The following is a 21,224-nucleotide window of genomic DNA, read 5'->3' as shown; positions in this document are numbered from 1 at the left end:
GTGGGGTAGTCTAGGCAATTTCTCAGTTCTTTGCCTCCTACCAAAAATGGTGATTAAAATCTTGGAAAATCTAGCTTCACAATCTATGTTACACTAGTGGTTTTAGTGTCTGAGGTATACAGGTAGTCCTCGACTTACAACAGTTCATTTAGTGACCATTTGAAGTTACAAAATCATTGAAAAAAATGACCATTTTTCACACTTACGACCGTTACAGATTTCCCCCATGGTCACGTGATCAAAATTTAGATGCTTGGCAACTGATTCATAGTTATGACAGTTGCAGTGGCCCTGGAGCATGTCCTTCCCTTTGGCGACCTTCTGAGATGTAAAATCAATGGGGAAGCCAGACTCACTTAGCCGCCGTATTACCAAGTTAACAATTGGAATGATCCACGTAACAAATGTGGCAAGAAAGGTCATAAAACTGGGCAAAACTCACTAAAGAATTGTCTTGCTTAGGCCACGGAAGTTTTGGGCCCAATTTTGGTCATAAGTTGAGGACTACCTATGTTTCACTTTCAATTGGTCTCTCATGTGAGTTACTTCTTTTCCCATTTAGACTGGGAATTCAGAACAAAGTTGCCGAACTGTTAAGGAAATAGAATCGGAATGAAGGGGCAAGTTGTACATGTTATTTTGACTTCATATAAATGCATTTTGGGGACACGATGGCTCTGGCTAAGACGCTGAACTTGTCGATCGAAAGGTCGGCAGTTCAGCGGTTCGAATCCCTAGTGCCACATAACGGGGTGAGCTCCCATTACTTGTCCCAGCTTCTGCCAACCTAGCAGTTCGAAAGCCCGTAAAAATGCAAGTAGAAAAATAGAGACCACCTTTGATGAGAACGTAACAGCGTTCCGTGTGCCTTTGGGATTTAGTCATGCTGGCCACATGACCATGGAGACGTCTTCGGACAGCGCTGGAACGGAGATGAGCACCACCCCCTAGAGTCGGGAACGACTAGCATGTATGTGCGAGGGGAACCTTTACCTTAAATGCATTTTGCACCAAGCATGCTCCTTTGCCTTTCCCCATGGTACTTACTTGTGCATTTTCCTGATACTAAGAGACAGTTGTGATATATGCCAATGCCCAGTGTTTCAATCCTGTCTTGGGCTCTTTGGGTTTTGGTAGTTGTGTGGCCAATTCAAAAACTGGTTATTTAAAGACCTGCAATGGATCCATGCTCCTTAGCAAAGCCTTTTTTGAGACCTCCTAGAAATTCTCATTATGGTACTTAAGAGGTCAAATAAATAAATAAATAAATAAATAAATCCATGGACAAATGCATATCCCTAAATATGAAATCATCAGCGCTACACAGATTGTACATGAATTGTACATGAAGAGGGGAACTAAAAAGGACGGTACTGCTTGCTTCCCTTTTATTTCCATTCTGCTTGCCCTCTTCTGTTCACTTCCAATGATGTGAAACACTCAGTTCCTTGAAAGTGAAACCTAGGTCTTTCAATCTGTATGGACTGTGAATCTTCAAAGATTCTTCCAGCTGAGTAGCTCACTATCGTAGCCATAACTGATAAGGAGCTGGAGACTGGGACCCATTTTGATAATAGCTGGTTGTGTACAGGAACCAGCAGATGGGAAGGGAGTTTGAAGAATTTTATCCACTTTCCCCATATTTTCTCAAACCTTTCTAAATGCTTTTTTATCCATAAGAACTCTAACCAGCCATTCAAGTACTCTTCTCCTCCTCCCCAAAATTTCCCTGATAGGAACTGGTCTGATACTGCCTGAATTCTTTTTTTAAAACTTCTGTTTTCTGGCTAGCATAACTTTAATTAATTGATCGATTCCAGGCACCTGAAATCAATCAACAGTTTTAAGAGTCAGGGTTCCAAGTAATCGATCCATCTCAAGCAAAACTCCAAGGTAGATTCCTCAAAGAATAAGCTTGATTGGAAATATCAGATTGGCACATATCTGGTGAAAACCGATTCTGAAGGGTCCCGCGGTTTTCACCTAATTAAAGGGGAAAGTTTTCCCCTCAATCTCAAACAAGCAGTCTGTCAATTTCCCACAGTAGAAAATGTGGCAGGCCTGAAGGCCCAAGTGTAAAAGATGGCTTCCAGGTCTGACACAGTCCCATGGTCCAATCAAGGCGCTATCTGGTGGTCTGGTGACATCTCTTCTCCTTCCTCCGACCAGGTGTGAGAACGTCCTTGGTTCCCAAGAGAAAGTATTTTATTTTGACTACACAACTCCAGCTATCTCAAATCCCCCATCTCCCTATCCTTTAGCTCCAGTGTGGCAGCACTGAAGCTCCAAGATGGCTTCGGCCAGGTCAGCTTCAGGGTTGACATTAAGTTTGTTCTTAGTTTGAACGTATCTTGTCTCACTTTTGTTCTTCGTTCCTTTAAAATGCCCTTGGTTGTTTGTTTGTTTTTAGGCGAACTGAAGCTTCAGGAAGTTACAAACATTGATCCTGAGGCGTAAAGGGACAGTTGAAAATGAAGGCCGCTTACCTATTTTGGGGGCCAGTGAGCAGCTATCAATGTTGCCCTCACATTCTGCCTGCCCTCTTAGAAAAATTGTGTGGTTTGTAACGTGCAGGGTAAATGTGTGTACATTTTTTTATATGTTAAGGCCGTCCAGGTAATATAGAATCCTTCTCTTCTCCAGGGTATTCTTTGTTCAGTGTATGCAACTTAGATATACATGGTGTTGGAAGAAATGTCCATTTGGGTTCAGTTCCAAGTGGGGAGAAAGACACTGGAAACATGGTGGCTGTTCGGAAAGACGGTTTTAATGGTGGACAGGATCACGTGCCTCGAAGATCTTGGGTGAAGAGAAAAAAAGGGCAGAGATGCTGAGAGTGCCTGGGTTTTATGCCCTCTCTGGGCTTTTGAATTTGAGCTTGTATTCTGATTGGTTGTCAGACTCCCATAGGGCCATGCAGGGGCAACTCTGTAGGCTGTCCTGAGTCCCAAGCTTGGTTGACTCTTGCTGGGTGATGATGTAATGAAAAGGCTTTGGGATTCCTATTATGGCTCTGCCTGAAGGAGGTAGTTCTTTGTTATGTAGAATAGACTGGCCCAGGTCTTAATGGCCCATTGACAAATATGGGGGGGGGGGCTGAGTTCCTGCTTCCCTTTTAGGGAAAATGTTCTGCCCTTTTAATATTTTCTAAAATATCTTATTATCCTAGGAGAGAGGTGGGTGCTAACTTTCTACAATGGTTAACCTGGTTTGGGAGAAATTATGAATTTCCATGAGTATCTTAAGGAGATGTGGAGGTTCAGGTAGTCCTCGACTTACCACAGTTCGCTTAGTGGCCATTCGAAGTTACAATGGCTCTGAAAAAAATGACCCATGACCATTTTTCAAACATAGGACCTTTGCAGTATCTCCCAGGGTCACGTGATTGACATTCAGATGCTTGACAACTGACTCACATTTATGACGGTTCCAGTGTCCTGGAAATTATAGGGTCACGTTTTGCGACCTTCTGACAAGCAAAGTCAATGGGGAAATCAGATTCACTTAACAATCATGCGACTAACTTAACAACTGCAACGATTCACTCAACAACCGTGGCAAGAAAGGTTGTAAAAGGAGGCAAAACTCACTTAAGAGATTTCCCACTGAGCAACTTTTGGGCTCAGTTGCGGTCGTAAGTTGAGGAATACCTGTATTGCGGAGGCAAGAAATTTGCACAGTTAGACCTGTGATGGTAAGGGCAGAATTGGATTGCTGTCAGGCTGCATTTTGAGGGGAAGGGATAAATCAATGTTTGTTGAACAGCTGCAAGACTTAGCATGTGGGGGTTACCTTTGGATTCTTTTTCCAGGCACAAAATACAGGTGGTCCTCAACCTAACGACCACAACTGAGCCCAACATTTCTGTTGTTCAGTGAGACATTTGTTAAGTGAGTTTGGCCCCATTTTACGGCCTTTCTGGCCACAGTTGCTAAGTGAATCACTGCAGTTGGAAAGTTAGTAACACGGTTGTTAAGTGAAACTGGCTGCCTCATTGACTTTGCTTGTCAGAAGGGGATTAAGTGACCTGGGGACAATTCATAAATGTGAATCAGTTGTCAAGCATCCAAATGGAAATCACATAATTGTGGAGATGCTGCAATGGTTGTAAGTGTGAAAAATGGTCATAAGTCACTTTTTTCAGTGCCATTGTAACTTCACTAAATGGACTGTTGTAAATTGAAGACTACCTGTATCTGGGAACAGAAGTAATAATCTGCCCCAAGACCTGTATGAAGGGCCTTGGAGGGAACTATGATTTAAAAGCAAACAAAATGACTTTCAGTAGTAATCTTTTCTTTAAGGGCCCCATCTTAAAATGACAAAGCTGAGGTCCTTCTTTGTGAGTTATCCTGGAAGAGCAGTTGAGGCTTCAATGCTGAAGGGAAGAATGGTGTTCAGTATTACTTTGTAACTGAAAATCTCCGGATGCATAAAATATGCCCTGAATTCTAGCAGTCCTTCGTCCCAAAGGTGCTTTTTCTGAATGCAACTGGATTTTCTTGCTTTTTCTTTTGAAGACGTTTTGCTTCTCATCCAAGAAGCTTCTTCAGCTCTGATAGGATAGTGGGGAATGGAAGGATTTATATTCCTTGCAGACAGCTGGTCATTTGCATCCTTTTAGAAGGTCGTTGAAGCACTTGGAGGTTTATCTGTGTCCTCAGGGTCACCTGCAGAGCTGGTATTCAGCCGGTTCGGAGCGGTTTGGGTGAACCGGTAATTCCGACGATCAGTTGACCCCGCCCCCGCCCTATCCTGTCCTTTATTTCTGCTTTGTAGCTCATCTCAAACACATGGTACAGCTGATCCCCCCCCCGCTGTTCTACTTGGAAGGTAAGCAGCTGAGCTTCTAAATGCTCCATTTTCAGCCCTGCACACAAGCGCCTTAGGCGCGTGCATGCGTAAAGTGCACGCTCACCGAACTGGTTGTTAAACTGAGAGCATCCCATCACTGGTCACCTGAGTAGTGCTCCTGATTCCTGTAGTCTGCAATTTTTTTCCCTCTGGAAATCCAGTCCTGCTCCCACACTCTTGGATGAGAAGCGAAACGTCTTCAAAAGAAAAAAACAAGAAAGTCCAGTGGCTTCCTGCAAAAAGCACCTTTGGGACAACCATGACCTGGATCAGGGGTGAAATCCAGCAGGTTCTGACAGATTCTGGAGAACTGGTAGCGGAAATTTTGAGTAGTTCGGAGAACCGGCAAATACTACCTCTGGCTGGCCCCAGAGTGGGGTGGGAATGAAGATTTTGCAGTATCCTTCCGCTGCCATGCCCACCAAGCCATGCCCACCAAGCCACGCCTACAGAAGTAGTAAAAAATTTGGATTTCACCACTGACCTGGATGACTGAGAATCTCTACAGACTTCTAGCAGTCCTTCGGTTTTCATTTATATTTATCATTTACTTTTCCTCCCCTTTTCTTAAACATTGCTTAGGGCAATATACCTGTTCGCTGTTCCAGTTCTGGTCTCGTAACTCATTTAATTGAAATTATTAAATAAATACCTGGAGAATTAGGCTAGGTTTACAATTATTCTAGAAATGGTTGTGTTGGGGGTAGATGAGTTAGACAAATTACTTTCAGGTCTTTGCATTCCCCAGAGAGCCATATATTTAGCTCTAGCCACTTATGATCCAGTGTTCATTTGGCACCTGCAATGGACTGATGCATTTCCCTTTATTTTTCTTATATGCCAAAGCTGGTAATTGCAACATGTTAAAATAACTGTATCCCCCCCCCTCTTCCGTGGTGATTATAATTTGAGCAATAACTGTTACAGCTAATGGTAACTTTACTCTTAATAGTAATTTGAACGGTTGTGCTTAATGTTAATAGTCATTTTAAGCTGTTCTCCCTTTATCACTATATTGCATCTAGAGCACTGAATTTTCATTGGGGTCCAATTGGACTTGCAGTTTCCCCCTCCCCCTCAATCAGATTATATAGAGAGATATGGAGCAAAAAATAGAATTGGGACAAATATATCCAAAATGGAGTTCAAAGCTTTGTTGTCGAAATTAACTTTTCGTAGAAAAGAAAGGGGCTCCAGGACTGCAAGTTAGGAGAGAAAGCTAGCAAATGAAATCATGAACAGTGGAATTCAGCCTTTCCCAGTTCGGTGCTTTGCTGATGCGATGATCTACAACAGAGGTCTTCAAATTTGGCAGCTTTAAGACTTGTGGACTTCAACTCCCAGAATTCTCCAGCTGGAGAATTCTGGGAGTTGAAGTCCACAAGTCTTAAAGCTGCCATGTTTGAGGACCCCTGATCTACAAATTCTTCATACCTCCCTATTTTGTGACGCTGCTGAAACGTCTGTTAAGGGTAGCAAACCAAATCAGTATTAGTTCTAAAGGATTTGAAAGGTAATCTGCTCGTTTAATTGAAAGGCAATTACTTTTGTGGAAGTGTTAGAAATGAGGGATTTAGGTATATGCACAATTTAAAGTGATCTTTTCTTCCTTAGGTGACCTTCCAGGATTACCTTAGAAGAAAAAAATAATATGTGAAGAGACAGCAGGAAACTTTACAGTTTAATGATGGAGCCAGTCAAACTTTTTCTTTATATCCACCAACAGTGAATAACTTGCTTTTTGGAGTGACCTTGTAATGCTTCACAGCCTTGCAAAATAGGGTCTGTAATTGTGACAAGTATTTGTTACTAAGCTGAATAAATCCATCATCCATCCACCCATCCACCCACCTACCCACCCACCCACCCACCCACCCATCCATCCACCCACCCACCCACCCACCCACCCACCCACCCATCCATCCATCCATCCATCCATCCATCCATCCATCCATCCATCCATCTATCTATCTATCTATCTATCTATCTATCTATCTATCTATCTATCTACAGTATCTATCTATCTATCTATCTATCTATCTATCTATCTATCTATCTATCTATCTATTTATCCATCCATGCATCCATCCATGCATCCACCATCCATCCATCCATCCATCCATCCATCCATCCATCCATCCATCCATCTATCTATCTATCTATCTATCTATCTATCTATCTATCTATCTATCCCTACACATACACAAAAAACTTCAAATCTGTGCATTCCAATTGGAGAAAATGTCATTTTTGGAAAAGTGTCATCAAATAAATATCTTCTAGTAAGACCACAAATAACTGGACATAAGACTTGAGGGCTAAACTCAGTGTTCTGATAAGCACATAATTAATAATTTTGCACTCTTTTTTCCCATTTTTTTAATAGCATGTAACATGGGAAGGGAAGAAATGGATCAGGACTATGACATTATCTCCTTTTCCATGACATCAATCTAGGTAACCGATCAGTTCGCCTTCCCAGAGTTGTTACTTACCTCTAAGACAACACTGGATTAAGATTTTTCTTTCCAGCACAAGTTGTTGGGAGTGTTGATCCCAATTGGAAATGAAATTTTAAAATGGGAGTATATGGTATTTTTCGGAGTATAAGATGTACCAGAGTATAAGATGCAGTTTAGTTTTTGGGAAGGAATATTGGGGGGGGGGAATCTGCCTACCAGGTATTTATCTGGCTAGCGTCCTTAGTCTGGTCAGCTTCAGCACATTAGTTTGCTGGTTTTTATCCCTGGCTTGGGGATAAAAAACAGCTTCTAAAGCACAACACATCTTTGGAGAGAAAAGCAATGAGAAAAGCAGGCAAACCACGGAGATCGCTCGCTAGCGCCTCCTTAGGGCTGAAAAAAACTTCACAGCTGAGATTCAGAGGGAGCAGGCAAAGCGCTTCACTGCTAGCACCTCATTAGGGCTGAAAAAAAAGCTTCGAAAAAGCTACATTTGGAGTATAAGACACACCCAAATTTTCAGCCTCTTTTAGGAGGGAAAAAATTATGCCTTATACTCCAAAAAATACGGTATTTCCTCATTCTTGTTCACTTCCTCTTTCATCCTAATTTTGATCAGTGTTTTCCCCACTCCAAGTTTTAGGAACATCTGGACAGTTAATTATGAATTTAAGGTATCCCATAGTTGCCTCTATATTTGATAATATTAGGAAAGGAAGATTGTGAGGTCTTCACAATCTGTAACAAACACAGTTTCTTGGGAAAAGGACAGTTGACAAAATTTCTTAGACAGATGCTATGGCACTTAGAGAGACTAAACATACTGGCTAGGAATTGAAATTGCATAACTTAGAGAACCAGTTTGGTGAAAGCAGAATTAGGAGATTTATTTAAGTCTGTTGGCAGATTTCACCAATTCAAAGGTATGTGAGTGAGGTCACCTAGCTGCCTGGTCCAATCTTTGTGAAACTAGGGAAAAGAGTAACATTAATTTAGGAACTTTCGTGCATTGACAATATGATGGGATGTGGTCAAGGACAACCATCTATATGAAATGTTTTAATTTAGATTTTTGGCCCCATTCAATTAGCTTTAAAAAAGGAAAAAAGATGTGAAAACATGAAAAGAGGCATGTAGAATCATTTATTTTATTACATTTTTACACTTCCAATTCCCTAAATCTCTGTGTGATTTACTTCTGCATGGTTCATAAAAAGACAGATACAAACTAATATAAAGTTAAAAACAAAGAGCAAACCATATCAAAAATCAAAGAATAACCTAAACAAACAGAGAAGAGAAGTGCAGAGAAGAGCAACAAAGGTGATTATGGGACTGGAGACTAAAACATATGAAGAACGGTTGCAGGAACTGAGTATGTCTAGTTTAATGAAAAGGACATGTTAGCAGTGTTCCAGTATCTCAGGAGCTGCCACAAAGAAGAGGGAGTCAAGCTATTCTTCAAAGCACCTGAGGGCAGGACAAGAAGCAATGGGTGGAAACTAATCAAGGAAAGAAGCAACTTAGAACTACGAAGAAATTTCCTGATGGTTAGAATGATTAATCAGTGGAACAATTTGCCTCCAGAAGTTGTGAATGCTCCAACACTGGAAGCTTTTAAGAAGAGATTAGATAACCATTTGTCTGAAGTGGTGTAGGGTTTCCTGCCTAAACGCGGTTGGACTAGAAGACCTCCAAGGTCCCTTCCAACTCTGTTATTCTATTTCTAAACCCATGTTATCCATAAACAGACTTCAATCACTCTTACCAAAAGGCTTGAATGAAGAGCAGGTCTTCAAGGCTCTCTGAAAAGCCAGGATGGTGGGCTCATCTAAACCTTGTGCAGAATTATGCATACATAGTGGGTTAGATGAAGTTGACTTTCTCATAATATTAGAATCAGGACTATCCAGTGAAATAAACTGGTAGGAAAGCTAGGACTAAACGGTGGAAGACATCTTTATATAGACATCTATATATAGAAGGTAATCAAACTAAGGGATTTTTTTTTTCCTGCAAAAGTGAATGAACACTATCAACTTGGACAACATTCTAAGAAGACTAGAGAACTAATATCATGGGACATAGTGATGACCAGTGAGGACATGATGCCTACCTGTTAACCTATAGCACTGAAAGAACATGTCTGTAACTGATTTACTGGGGAATATCAACAGGAGTGCTCTTGTCTTGAGTATGGTCTTGCTATTGGCACATTCAACTATTATAAGAGAGATCCATAGTCTGATCCAGCAAGTTTCATGTTTTTGAGGTTTTATTTTCAGTGAAGCCATCCATCAGTTATTCCTCCACAATGCAATAATTAAGATGCATTCAACTTCTCCCCTTGTCTTCTTGATAGAACCATAGGACATTGCTGCAGTGATGAGGCTTATCTCCTCAAATCCATCATCTAAAAGACACCATCTGTAGCTAAATTAGTCTACCAGCCTCAGTTGCTATTTTTGTCCTTCGGTGACATTTAAATAGAAATGCAATCATGGTTAATCACGTGATTGGGTTCACTAGTTCCTAAGCCTCTATCTCATTGTCTCTTTCCCTCTCTCTCTCTCTCTCTCTCTCTCTCTCTCTCTGCCTGCTTCGGTTACTTTTTTACAGAGCAGTGCATAAATGTTCAGCCTCTGGAAATACAGATATGGTATTCTCCAGATTTGGTTCACCATGCATAGAGACTACTGCATTTATCTGAGTTTGATGACTGGCAGATTCAATTGCCAGCTTGCTCCATGAAAACCATTGCATATCAGAAGATAGGAAATGTTACATTTGTAGAACGTTCATAGGTAGCTTGGGGGGGGGGGGTTCAGTTATCAAACACAAAAATATGTATGAATTAGCTCTCGGTTGTTCTTCTTTTTCATCATTAGGCATGGACAGAGATTAATTCTGATTTTGTTGCCTGAGAGCTTCTTGTGGTCTTAGGTTACTTGTTTCTCTGTGATATTGCTCTTTGAAACTCAGGAACAAAGTTTGTTAGTTGTCTTAATGATGTGTGTGTTTTGGGTGCAAAAGGACAAATTATCCCCTATCAAAAGATTAAAGTTATGCAATGCCTTGGATTCTATTAGAAGAAGATTCTTTGAAACGTTGAAGGGCAGAAACAGAACCAGTTCGCAACTCTATAAATCAGCTACAGCATGTCTTTTCTAGAAGTCACCACATGATTTTGGTGGCACCTATTTTGGTAGATGCTGTGCAGTGATGGGTTGCCCCCGGTTCGCACTGGTTCCATAGAACCGGTAGTAAAACCGATGGGAGGCTCCGCCCACCGACCCCGACGTCATCAAAACGCTTCTGCGCTTGTGCAGAAGAGCGTGTGCGCATGCGAGCAAAGCAAGCAAGCGTGTGCGGCCCTGCCGCGAACTGCTAGTAAAGGTAAGTGGAACCCACCCCTGGTGCTGTGGTAGTGCAGTGGTTAGAATGCAGTAAGGTCCAACTCTAGGGCACAGTGCTCATCTCTATTTCTTGACAGATGGAGCTAGTGTTGTCCAAAGACAATTTCCACAGTCATGTGGCCAATATGGCTATGTGCCAAAGGCGCCCGGAACACTGTTACCTTCCCACTGAAATGGTACCTGTTTACCTACTTGCATTTGCATGCTTTCGAACTGCTAGGTGGACAGGAGCTGGGTCAAAGAATGGGAGCTTAACCCGTTGCACGGAGCTCAGGTCTCGAAATCAGGCAGTATTGCAAGCTAACTCTGCCCACTGCAAGGAGTTCGATCCTGATGGGGCTCAAGGTTGACTCAGCCTTACATCCTTCTGAGATCAATAAAATGAGGACCCAGATTGTTGGGGGCAATAGGCTGACTCTGTAAACCGCTTAGGAAGGGCTATAAAGCACTGGGAAGCGGTATATAAGTCTAAGTGCTATTACTATTTGGGAAAGGGAGCAAGTGCAATCAAGAATTTTAGTAGAATTATATGTTCGTCTCACTACACCCTACAAATCTATTTTTGGGAGGGGTGGATGGTTGAATTGGAAGCAGTGAATAATCCTAAAAAATATAATTTCAACAGTTTAAATATCATTTCTGAAGAAAAATGGAATTGCAAAACACCTGATATTAACTGTAAGGGGAATAAATGAAACCTAGTTCCAGCATAGTACCTCAGTGAAATTATTCAATTGATTAGCTATTTTAGCCTAATAATAAATGCATACATATACATTATATACATTATATACATTACATTATCATATAGCAATAATATCTGATGCAAATGACCTTTAAAAACAACCCCTAATACCAGTTTAAATAAAACTATTTGTCTTGAATATATTTCATGACCTTCCCAGATCTATTCATATTAGCTTATGTTAGATTCTTAGCTAATATCAAGACATCTGTGCACATTAAGTACGTCTGTCGTTGCATTATGAGTTTTATGTAACAAATACACGATAAAGGTGCATATTTGATATCTCCCTCCTTTGTCTTCAATATCCTCAGAGGATTCTCTGACATTACCTCCAGGAATTGCTTTAGTTAGCTAACCTGGGAAGCATTTTAGCAGCTGTGAATCAAAATATGTATGGATCCCTCTGGGTTTACTCAAATGGACTGTTTCACCTTGTAGAGGCAACCCAACATGTTTCTCTTCAGGCAGGGCCAAGTCACTATCATTTGACCATCTCACTTGGATAAGGACTTTTTGTGCCACTGTAGAATAGAATAAGAATAGAAACTGTTCTTATTGGCCTGAAATGAACCAGAGCAGACAGTTCTTCTTTAGGGGTGTTTCATCAAAGCTATCAAAGTGAAGTGTCCCTTCAAAGATTGGACAAATGTAATGAACAGTGACACTCCTCTTCATTCAGTGAGAGAAGATAACTTTTCCTAAGAAGGGGAGCAGTGATAGTGTAATGTTTTAGTACAGTTGGTCGTCTTGACAATATTATGCAGTGGAAGGTCGTATCATTTAAAGTTATAGGGCTTATTTCTAACTTTATGTCTACTTTCAGTCAACATAGATCTGTCCAAAACACATCTCATGAGAGAAGCTTCTGGTAACTCCTCATGAGAGAAGCTTCCGGAAGCTTCTGGTAACTTCCATATGTGAAATATGGAAGGCTGCAGCCACACAACGGGATTTTTCTGTCCCAGCACTAATATTCTAAATGGCCTTCCTTTGGATGAAGGAAGATTATGACAGCCTTCTAGAAAGCAATAAAGATAGAAGAACTCTAGAGGGCCTTCAGTCCTTGAGTGTTGTCTTACTGCTACACTGTTAATTGCAAATTAACTCTTAACAGATGTGCTATAGCTGACATGGGATTGCTGCAGTAGGGATTATCACTGCATTAGGACAGTATGTATGCTTTATATCCTAACCTGGAAATTTAAATGTTTTTGTCATGGATGATCTATTGTCCATTTAGTATAAATACATACATCTCTGAATGTATTAAGGTTGTAATGCAAAGTAGTTTGCAGTTGAATATTGGGATGTGAGTGGTTAGTGAGCTTAATTATCTTTGTTATTTAATAAGAAGGATTCTTTTTGGCATATTCAAGGAAGAGAACTAATGTATTCTCAAGGCCATATTTCTCTCTATGACCTGGAACGGGATAAAATATAAAGACCATCTTCTCCCCACCCCATTTATTTACATACAATAAGTGCTTAATAAACAGCATACTGTCTGAGTCGCTTGCTTACATAGTAATATTCTTTAAAATCCTAATTTCTACCTCTGTTATCCAACCATTGATAAAACAAATCCCATGTTTGACAGTGCTCTGTGTCTTCCTTTTCTTTTATCTTCAGTGTTAATCTGTCCATTTCTGCACAGTCCAGTATTTTTTTTAATTATATCTTCTTCTGTTGGTGTTTCCTTGTTCTTCCAGTATTGTGCAAATACAGTTCTTGCTGCTGTCAAGACATGTAATATCAAATATACATTCCCTTTATCATATTTTTCTGGTATTATGCCTAACAGAAATAGTTCTGGCTTATAGTCTATATCAGTGATGGCTAACCTTTTCCGGAGTGCCCAAAGTATGTGCGCATTCACATGGGCCTGAACCCCCAAAATGCAATGCATGTGCCCCCGGGCATGCACCTCACCCCCACATATGCACATGCAGCCCCCTGCATGCGCCCCCCAGCACATGCATGCATGTTCCACCCACACATGCCCCGCCCCCATACATGCGTGGCAGAGACCCGAAGACCAGCTGGCTGGCAGGAGGCGTGCGCACATGCGCGGCAGAGCTAAACGGGGGCGATGGCTCATGTGCCCACAGGGCGCTGCATGCCACCTCTGGCACACATGCCATAGGTTTGCCATCATGGGTCTATATGCTGTCTTAACATTCTTTCTAACCACCAGTGCATTTTTATCCTTTTTTTTTTTTTGCTTTTTTTGAGAACTAATGTAATCTCAAGGCCATATTTCTCTCCATGACCTGGAATGGAATAAAATATAAAGACCATCTTGAAGGAAAACCCCCACACAATATTTCCTATTCCCTTACAACTAGCCTGATTGTTTAAACAATTTCATTTTCTTGAAAGATCAATGCGGTGTGTAATAATGATCCCTTCTGATGTGGCCCTCCAAAAATATAGGATGGAGTTGTTCAGTTTAGAATGTCAAGCATCCTTTCTGGAGGGACTGAAGCAATTGCCTGATCTGGAAGGCTTAATTTTACTGTTTTGAAGACTTTCCAAGATCATCTTTGCATTGTGTAAACAGCCATTTCACTCTTCCAGCTGTGAAAAGTCTGTGAATGCATAGAGCCATGCAGATCACCTAATGTGCTTGTATTACATGAGGACACAGCTGCATCAACACATCAGGGAGAATACTTCGCTCATGCTGATGGCCTTTGTAAAGCACCCTATGAAATGGTTTATCCAGTCATGGCATTGAATCAGTTGGCGTCACAGAACATCTGGATTCAGAACCTTGATGACCGGGGCAAGTGGAAAATAATTTTTATTGATTGAAGGGAATAAGCAAGAGCTGTTTTCTATTTTAAAATCAAGCTGAACTTAAATTCAGTGTTCCAGGCAGTACGGATAAACCAATACTGGTGCGCAAAATAAGTAATGCCATCTTGGTGACCCACGGAACTTGACAATGCCCCATAGAGGGGTCTAAGACAACTTGCCATGGCCAACTCACTGTAGCCAACTCACCATGGGACAACTTGCCATGGCCAACTCACCATGGGACAACTTGCCATGGCCAATTTGCCATGGCCAACTCACTGCAGCCAACTCACCATGAGACAACTTGCCATGGCCAACTCACTGCAGCCAACTCACCATGGGACAACTTGCCATGGCCAATTTGCCATGCCCAACTCACTGCAGCCAACTCACCATGAGACAACTTGCCATGGTCAACTTGCCATGCCCAACTCACTGCAGCCAACTTGCCATGGCCAAATTGCCACGGGACACTTCTCTCCAGAAGAATTACACTAATATCAAAGAAATGGTGGAATACAATTATTAAAGAAAAGATGCCAAAAGGAGGGACAAAACAAAATGTGAATAACAAAAAGTAAAAAAAAATATTTAATTAAAAAAAATAATTTAATTGAATAGTTTAATTGTCCCACCGTGAGTTGCCCCATGGCAAGTTGGCCGTGAGCAATTTCTCCCATGGTGAATTGGCTGTGATGAGTTGGCCACAATGAGTTATCCCATCCTCCCCATAGAGCATCAAAATTGCAGTTACTATATTGTCCACTTAACAGGCATTTGGTGAGCTCTTATTTTCCATTTTAATGTGAAAACTGCATTTGCAGTAGTATGAATTCCTCAGTGCTGGTACATTTACCTAATATTCATGGCCAAAAAAATAAATTAAAAAAAAATCCGGGCTAGAACTCCCTAATCCATTGTAATATAAAGCAATTGGGCTTACGATATGGAAGAGTTCATTTTGCTTTCTTCATTAAATAACTCTTGCGATTTCGAAACGGGAAGAGATGTGTAGTTAGGTCACATTTAAATGACTCATAACCAGTTTTGATCATCCTTTTATTTAATTATGTGAGCTTACTGAGTATGTTCCAAGATTGCACAGAATGAGGGGTTGGACTCAGACACTGATGATTGCTTCACCTTAGCAGTGGCAATGCATGAAAATTAGATTATTGGTGATGAGCATACAAAAGCATGTGTATAAAAGAAGCAGAGCCAGCTGTGAGCTCAAGATTTCAGATAGAGACAGGAACTAATAAAGGAGAATATTTGTAGCTCAGGGTTGACATGAGGGGTCCTTGGTACTCTCTGAGCTTTCTTGCTTTCTTGCAGGTGTTTCCTTACTCAAACTAGGTAACCAATTTGGGTAATGAAATATCTGCAAGAAAACAAGCAAGCTCAGAGAGCACCAAGGACCCCTCAAACACAGAAATGTTATCTTGATGCCCTGTTATGGTGGATTATTCCTTTCATGTATTCATTCATTATATTTATATTCACCATGAACAGTATGGACTCAGCTTAAATAACATGTGAAACAAGGGTGGGTTCCATGTATCTTTACTACTGGTTCGCAATGGGAGCGCGTGCACTTCTGCGCATGCTCAGATCGTCAGTGATGATGTCGGGGTGGGTGGGTGGAGCCTCCCACCGCCATTACTACCGGTTCACAAGAACCGGACCAAACCCGGAGCAATCCACCGCTGATGTGAAATGGTTTTCAAAACTATAATCGCATATTATGTTGTCAAGCAGCTAGAAGCAACCGATGCTGAATTGAACTAATCGTTTGCTCGTTTAATTTATTTGTTGCCTATCTCACCATGGGGCTACTCTAGGTGGCTCACAACAATAAAAAGGAAAAAGTGACAAGAATATAAATAAAACAGAAGTAAAATTATAGAATAATAAAATAATGAAAAAGGAAACAAACAAGAACACATCAATATGATAAGATGGAGGGTGGAGAGCAGAGAATAAAGGGGGGAGGTAGAATTGGCCACCAATCCAGCAGCCATTTCCTGCATGGAATTTGATCCCTAGCCCAACTGGCAGAGCCAGGTCTTCAGACTTCTATGGAAGGACAGCAGAGTGAGGACAGATCTTACCCTAGAGCATGGGTATCAAACTCAAGGCCTGGGGGACAGATTCAACCTGCAGGTTGCTTTGATCTGGTCCATGGGTCCACTCTGTAAACAGTGAAGGACCAGCCCGCAGTGCTTCTGCCAGTGAAAATGGAGCCCGGGAGGCCATCGTGGCCTAAAATAGGAGCCCATTTTTGCTGGCCAGGTGCTTGGGCCACCACAGGTGCCCCCAATATGAGTGACATCAAGCTGACCACACCCACCCAGCCCCTGAGGTCAAACCAAACCCTGATGCGACCCTTAATGAAATCGAGTTTGATATCACTGCCCTAGAGGATAGCATATTCTAAAGAGTGGACGCTTCAGCAGAGAAGGCTCTTCTTCTGGATCCTGATAGTTGGAATTCTTTGACCATCAAGATCTGGAGTAGGTCTTCTGTGCTGGAATGAATAGGATGGGCTTGTCCTTGTGAGATGGGATGGTTCATTAAGCCTGGATCTATGCCATTAAGGGTTTTAAAGGTCATATCCAACTCCACTTTGCTGGTAGCCATTGAAGTTCACAGAGCACAAGTGTCATGTGGGCCATTCTACGTGCCCCAAAGACCACTCCTTTTGCCTCTGTCCTTTTGTGTTTGTGTGTGTGTTGTGTGTGCGCATATGCAATTTTGAATGAGTCTTTTTCCTGGTGACTAAATGGACAGGTCTTTACAGTTTTCCTGGCATCATTTTTAGATTGCCTTTTTCATAGGGTTGAGTCCTAAAAAAAACGCCCCCAGATGGCTTCACACCTAAAAAAAGAGTAGAATTTGTGGTCTCTCAGTTTTTGGCTTGGTAACTTTAACACTTACACCAAACTCTCTGTATGTGTCCATTTATAGAAGTAAAATTATCCCCATGTACCATTTATCCTCAAGTCACACAGTACTTTCCATGTACAGCAAGCATCACCATATATCATTATGTAATAATGTCCTTTCTCTGTGTGTGTATACACATGCACACACACAGAGCCATATATCAAAATGTAAATTTGACTAGGCATGATTAAAGCTTTTTCTTTTTCTGTCAAAGGTTATATTCCTGCATTGGGGGCTATAGGGTGGATGGGGCTGCAGCAAATAATGCACGAAGTTTAGTCAAAACCAGATTAAAAATATATATTTCCTTTCTGGCGTTTCCTTTTTAAAATGTTTCTGTTTTCCTTGTCTCTCAAATGACAGGCTGCAGGATATAAGAGGTTTGTAGCAGAGATCTGAACTAATCTTTTACACAGACATCATGGAATTAAAATGTGCCTTAACTTTAGACTGCTTTATATTCCACATTAATTACCAAAAAGAAAAAAGAAAAGAAAGAAAGACAAAGAGGATAGTATCTAAGACTTCCCCAGGAGCATTTGGTCAGACCCGTATTTCAGAAAATATAGAGAACAGACCTTTTGAAGCACTTTGCACCTGCTCATTTATTGTTACCTTGAGCAACATGCCTGTATCAAAGTTGCTAGGAAGAGATGCGAATGGCTGTCATGGCAGAAGGTTGAGGGATGTAATGTCATTATTTTAGCACCATTATAGAAAACAAAGTCTAAAACACGCTCTCTACATGGGGCTCCCCCTGAGGAGCACCCGGAGGCTCCAGCTGGTGCAGAATGCGGCCGCGCGGGTGATTATGGGAGCGACGTGGCGCTCCCACGTTACACCTCTCCTGCGCGAGCTGCATTGGCTCCCGGTGGTCTTTCGGGTGCGCTTTAAGGTGTTGGTTCTCATCTTTAAAGCGCTCCATGGCTTAGGGCCAGGGTATTTGCGAGACCGCCTGCTGCTACCAATAACCTCCCACCGGCCAATACGCTCTCACAGAGAGGGCCTCCTCGGGGTGCCGTCGGTCAGGCAATGTCGGCTGGCGGCCCCCAGGGGGTGAGCCTTCTCTGTGGGGGCACCCGCCCTGTGGAATGAGCTGCCTCCTGGAATACGATTGATCCCGGACCTCCGGACCTTCCGTAAAGCCCTGAAGACGTTTTTATTTCATCAAGCCGGCCTAGCCTAAATGGTTTTTAATTGGGATTTTAAATTTTATGGATTTGGGGTTTTAAATTGGGTAGCCAGTGATTTAATTCTTTTAATTATCTTAACTTTTGCATTTGTATGTTTTTTAATTTTGGCTGTTCACCGCCCTGAGTCCCTTCTGGGAGAAGGGCGGTATACAAATTAAATAAATAAATAAATAAATAAATAAATAAATAAATAAATAAATAAATAAATAAATCCTCTGGAAACAAAGGGAAAGAGGATCCGAGTTATTAAAGAGAAGGTGCTATCTCTGTCTGTCTGTCTGTCTGTCTGTCTGTCTGTCTATCTATCTATCTATCTATCTATCTATCTATCTATCTATCCACACACAAACATATACAAGGGGGCTTCAAAAATTTTACCAAGGGGTTCTCTGCCCAGTTGCTCGGTGGGCGTGGCCATGGTGGGCGTGGCCTAGTCGGCCTCCTGCACCATGGCGGGGGGGCATTTTTGCCCTCCCTGGGCTCCAGAGGCTTTCCTCAAGCCTCCGAGAGGGCAAAAACTGCCTCCCCAGGCTCCGGAGGTCCCCTGGAGTCTTTCCCGAACTTCCGGTAAGCCTGTTTTTCACCCTTCCTGAGCCTCTGTGTGTGCCCTGCACTTACCTGCATCCAAAACGGGCCGCACGGGGACTCCTGGGAGGGGCGGGGCAGAAGCCTGCCAACTGTTCTTAAGACTGAAATTAATTGGCTCTTTGTGTTGAGCAGGTGCCACTGGTTTAGAAAATAGTCGGCTCACAGGATCCTGTCAATGCCACAAAAGAGGGAAGCTGCCCTCTTGCTTTGTAAGCAGCACTGGAAAACACTGGGATTGTTCACTTGGCAATTTGGTATTCCAAATGTGTTATCGGCATCGTCAGTGTGTAAAACCTGTGCGAGCTGTTCAAATGGTTCTTGTGACCTCTCTCCACTTTTCCTAATTTGGTTTTCAGAAAGTATTTTCTTTCTCTTGTTCTTACCACCTCAGGCGTCTTGAATGAAGTGAAAATATATGCTGTTCAGAGTGACTCTCCTCGTGGTTTTTAAGATAGATCTACGTATTGTGGTTGTAAACATGGAAGGAGCTAAAGACCAGCAAGTCCACCGTGATTCTTTATTCCTGGTGTTTGATAGTATGTGCTGCTCAAAACGTCTGCTAAAAAAAGCACCCTTGGAGGGAGATTGCTGTTTGTACTTCATGAGACCTTGATTCAGCTATTCAGGAACATAGTCAATATTGCTGTCTATGGATATTATTTGCCTGTAGATCACAAGGATTTTCTCTCTGTCTCTCTGTCTCTGTCTCTTTCTGTTTCTCTCTCTGTCTCTCTCTGTCTCTGTCTCCCTCTCTCTCTCTCTCTTTCTCTCTCTCTTCTCTCTCTCTCTCTCTCTCTCTTTCTGCCTGCCTCTCTCTCTGTCTATTTCTCTGTCTCTGTCTCTGTCTCTCTGTCTCTCTGTCTCTCTCTGTTTCTGTCTCTCTCTCTCTCTCTCTCTGTCTCTCTGTCTCTCTCTGTCTCTGTCTCTGTCTCTGTCTCTGTCTCTCTCTCTCTCTCTCTCTCTGTTTCTCTCTCTCTCTCTCTCTGTTTCTCTCTCTCTCTCTCTCTCTCCATCGCTCCCCCACTCTGCTAAGCAACAGGTGCTGGCTCGCCATTCTTCTGGATGGATTAATAATTCTAAGAATAAAGTGATGGGAAGTCAGAGAGCATTTTGGCTTAAGAAACTGCTAATGTTTAGGTAGTAAGGCTGTTGGCCAAATTAATACCGATTGCAATGCATTTAGTAAAAGGGAATGAGCCAAATGTGATGTAGTAGGATAGACTGATGGACTAGGACCAAGGAGATCAGTTTCATATCTCCACTCAACTGTGAAGTTCACAGGGTGACTTTGGATTAGTCATTCACTGGTTGTGTTCCACAGTCAGCAGTTCAACTTACGTTTAACAACAAAGCGAGCAAAGCTTACATAGTTGAGCATGACATAGGTTCATAAGGTGGTGTGAACACAAGCACTTCTTCTCTGAGTAATCTACTAGTAGAGTCATTAGGGTGAAATGGTGTCTATAAGATGGGAGCATTATATATGTTAGCTTGGGCACTTGAGGAAGAAGAAATGCAGCAGATAAATATGTCTAAAAAAGAAATACATTATGTTTGAACTCTTTAATGAGAAAAAGGCTGTTCTTAGTTTTGAATGCCCTCTGGCTTTAAATCAAGGAAAGAGAATAGTTTGGTTCAAATTTAAGCTCCCTCTCTTTTATCACTTTTAAGCTACACACATGTTGTGGCCTGCACGGATCGTGGCTGATCCCGACGAGGAGGCTGGTGTGGTGTCGCGCCAGCAGCCTGCACAGCCGGTGCTTGCGTCGGATAGCAAGGAGGCTGAAGAGGATGTGGTGCCAGAGGCAGAGACTCAGCCAGGGCCTTCAGAACCTCCAGAGGCTCCTTCAAGTGGAGAGAGCGAAGTGGAGGAGCCTCTACTCAATGCTTGAGCACGCAGGGGTGCCAGAAGGCAGGAGTGGCTACTCAGGAGGAGGAGGTCTCCTCGAGAGTAAGGCTTGAGGATAATTGTTTCTTGCTGGAAACAACTTGTAATTATCATCAGAGCATTTTTGGAAAAGTCTTATCATATCTTGTTTTCTGGGCTGGTTGCCAACCTTTGCCAGACTTTGGTTTATTCTTGCTACTTAATAAATTTGATAAGGACCGTTGGTGTGTGTCAATATCCTCGGGAATCCGGAGCTGGGGCAGAGCAACACACTTTCAGTCTCTCTTGTCTTTCCTCTATTCATAAAAAGGTGTCGCTCTCATTCTTGGA

The 21,224-nt window shown here is 42.1% G+C and overlaps 1 protein-coding gene across 1 annotated transcript in view; it reads left to right on the top strand.

The window, feature by feature from the left end:
• The window catches only part of GRID2 (glutamate ionotropic receptor delta type subunit 2), a 1,156,109-nt gene that overhangs the window by 5,813 nt on the left and 1,129,072 nt on the right, over positions 1-21,224 (top strand). The gene's annotated exons all lie outside the window — the stretch shown is intronic.

The sequence above is a fragment of the Pituophis catenifer genome, unplaced genomic scaffold (assembly GCF_029215685.1).
Source record: "Pituophis catenifer annectens isolate HBS135680 unplaced genomic scaffold, rPitCat1.0.hap2 SCAF_8, whole genome shotgun sequence".
Lineage (NCBI taxonomy): Eukaryota > Metazoa > Chordata > Lepidosauria > Squamata > Colubridae > Pituophis > Pituophis catenifer.
Note: the sequence above shows the minus strand (reverse complement) of the source record. Positions and strands in the feature narration are given on the sequence as shown.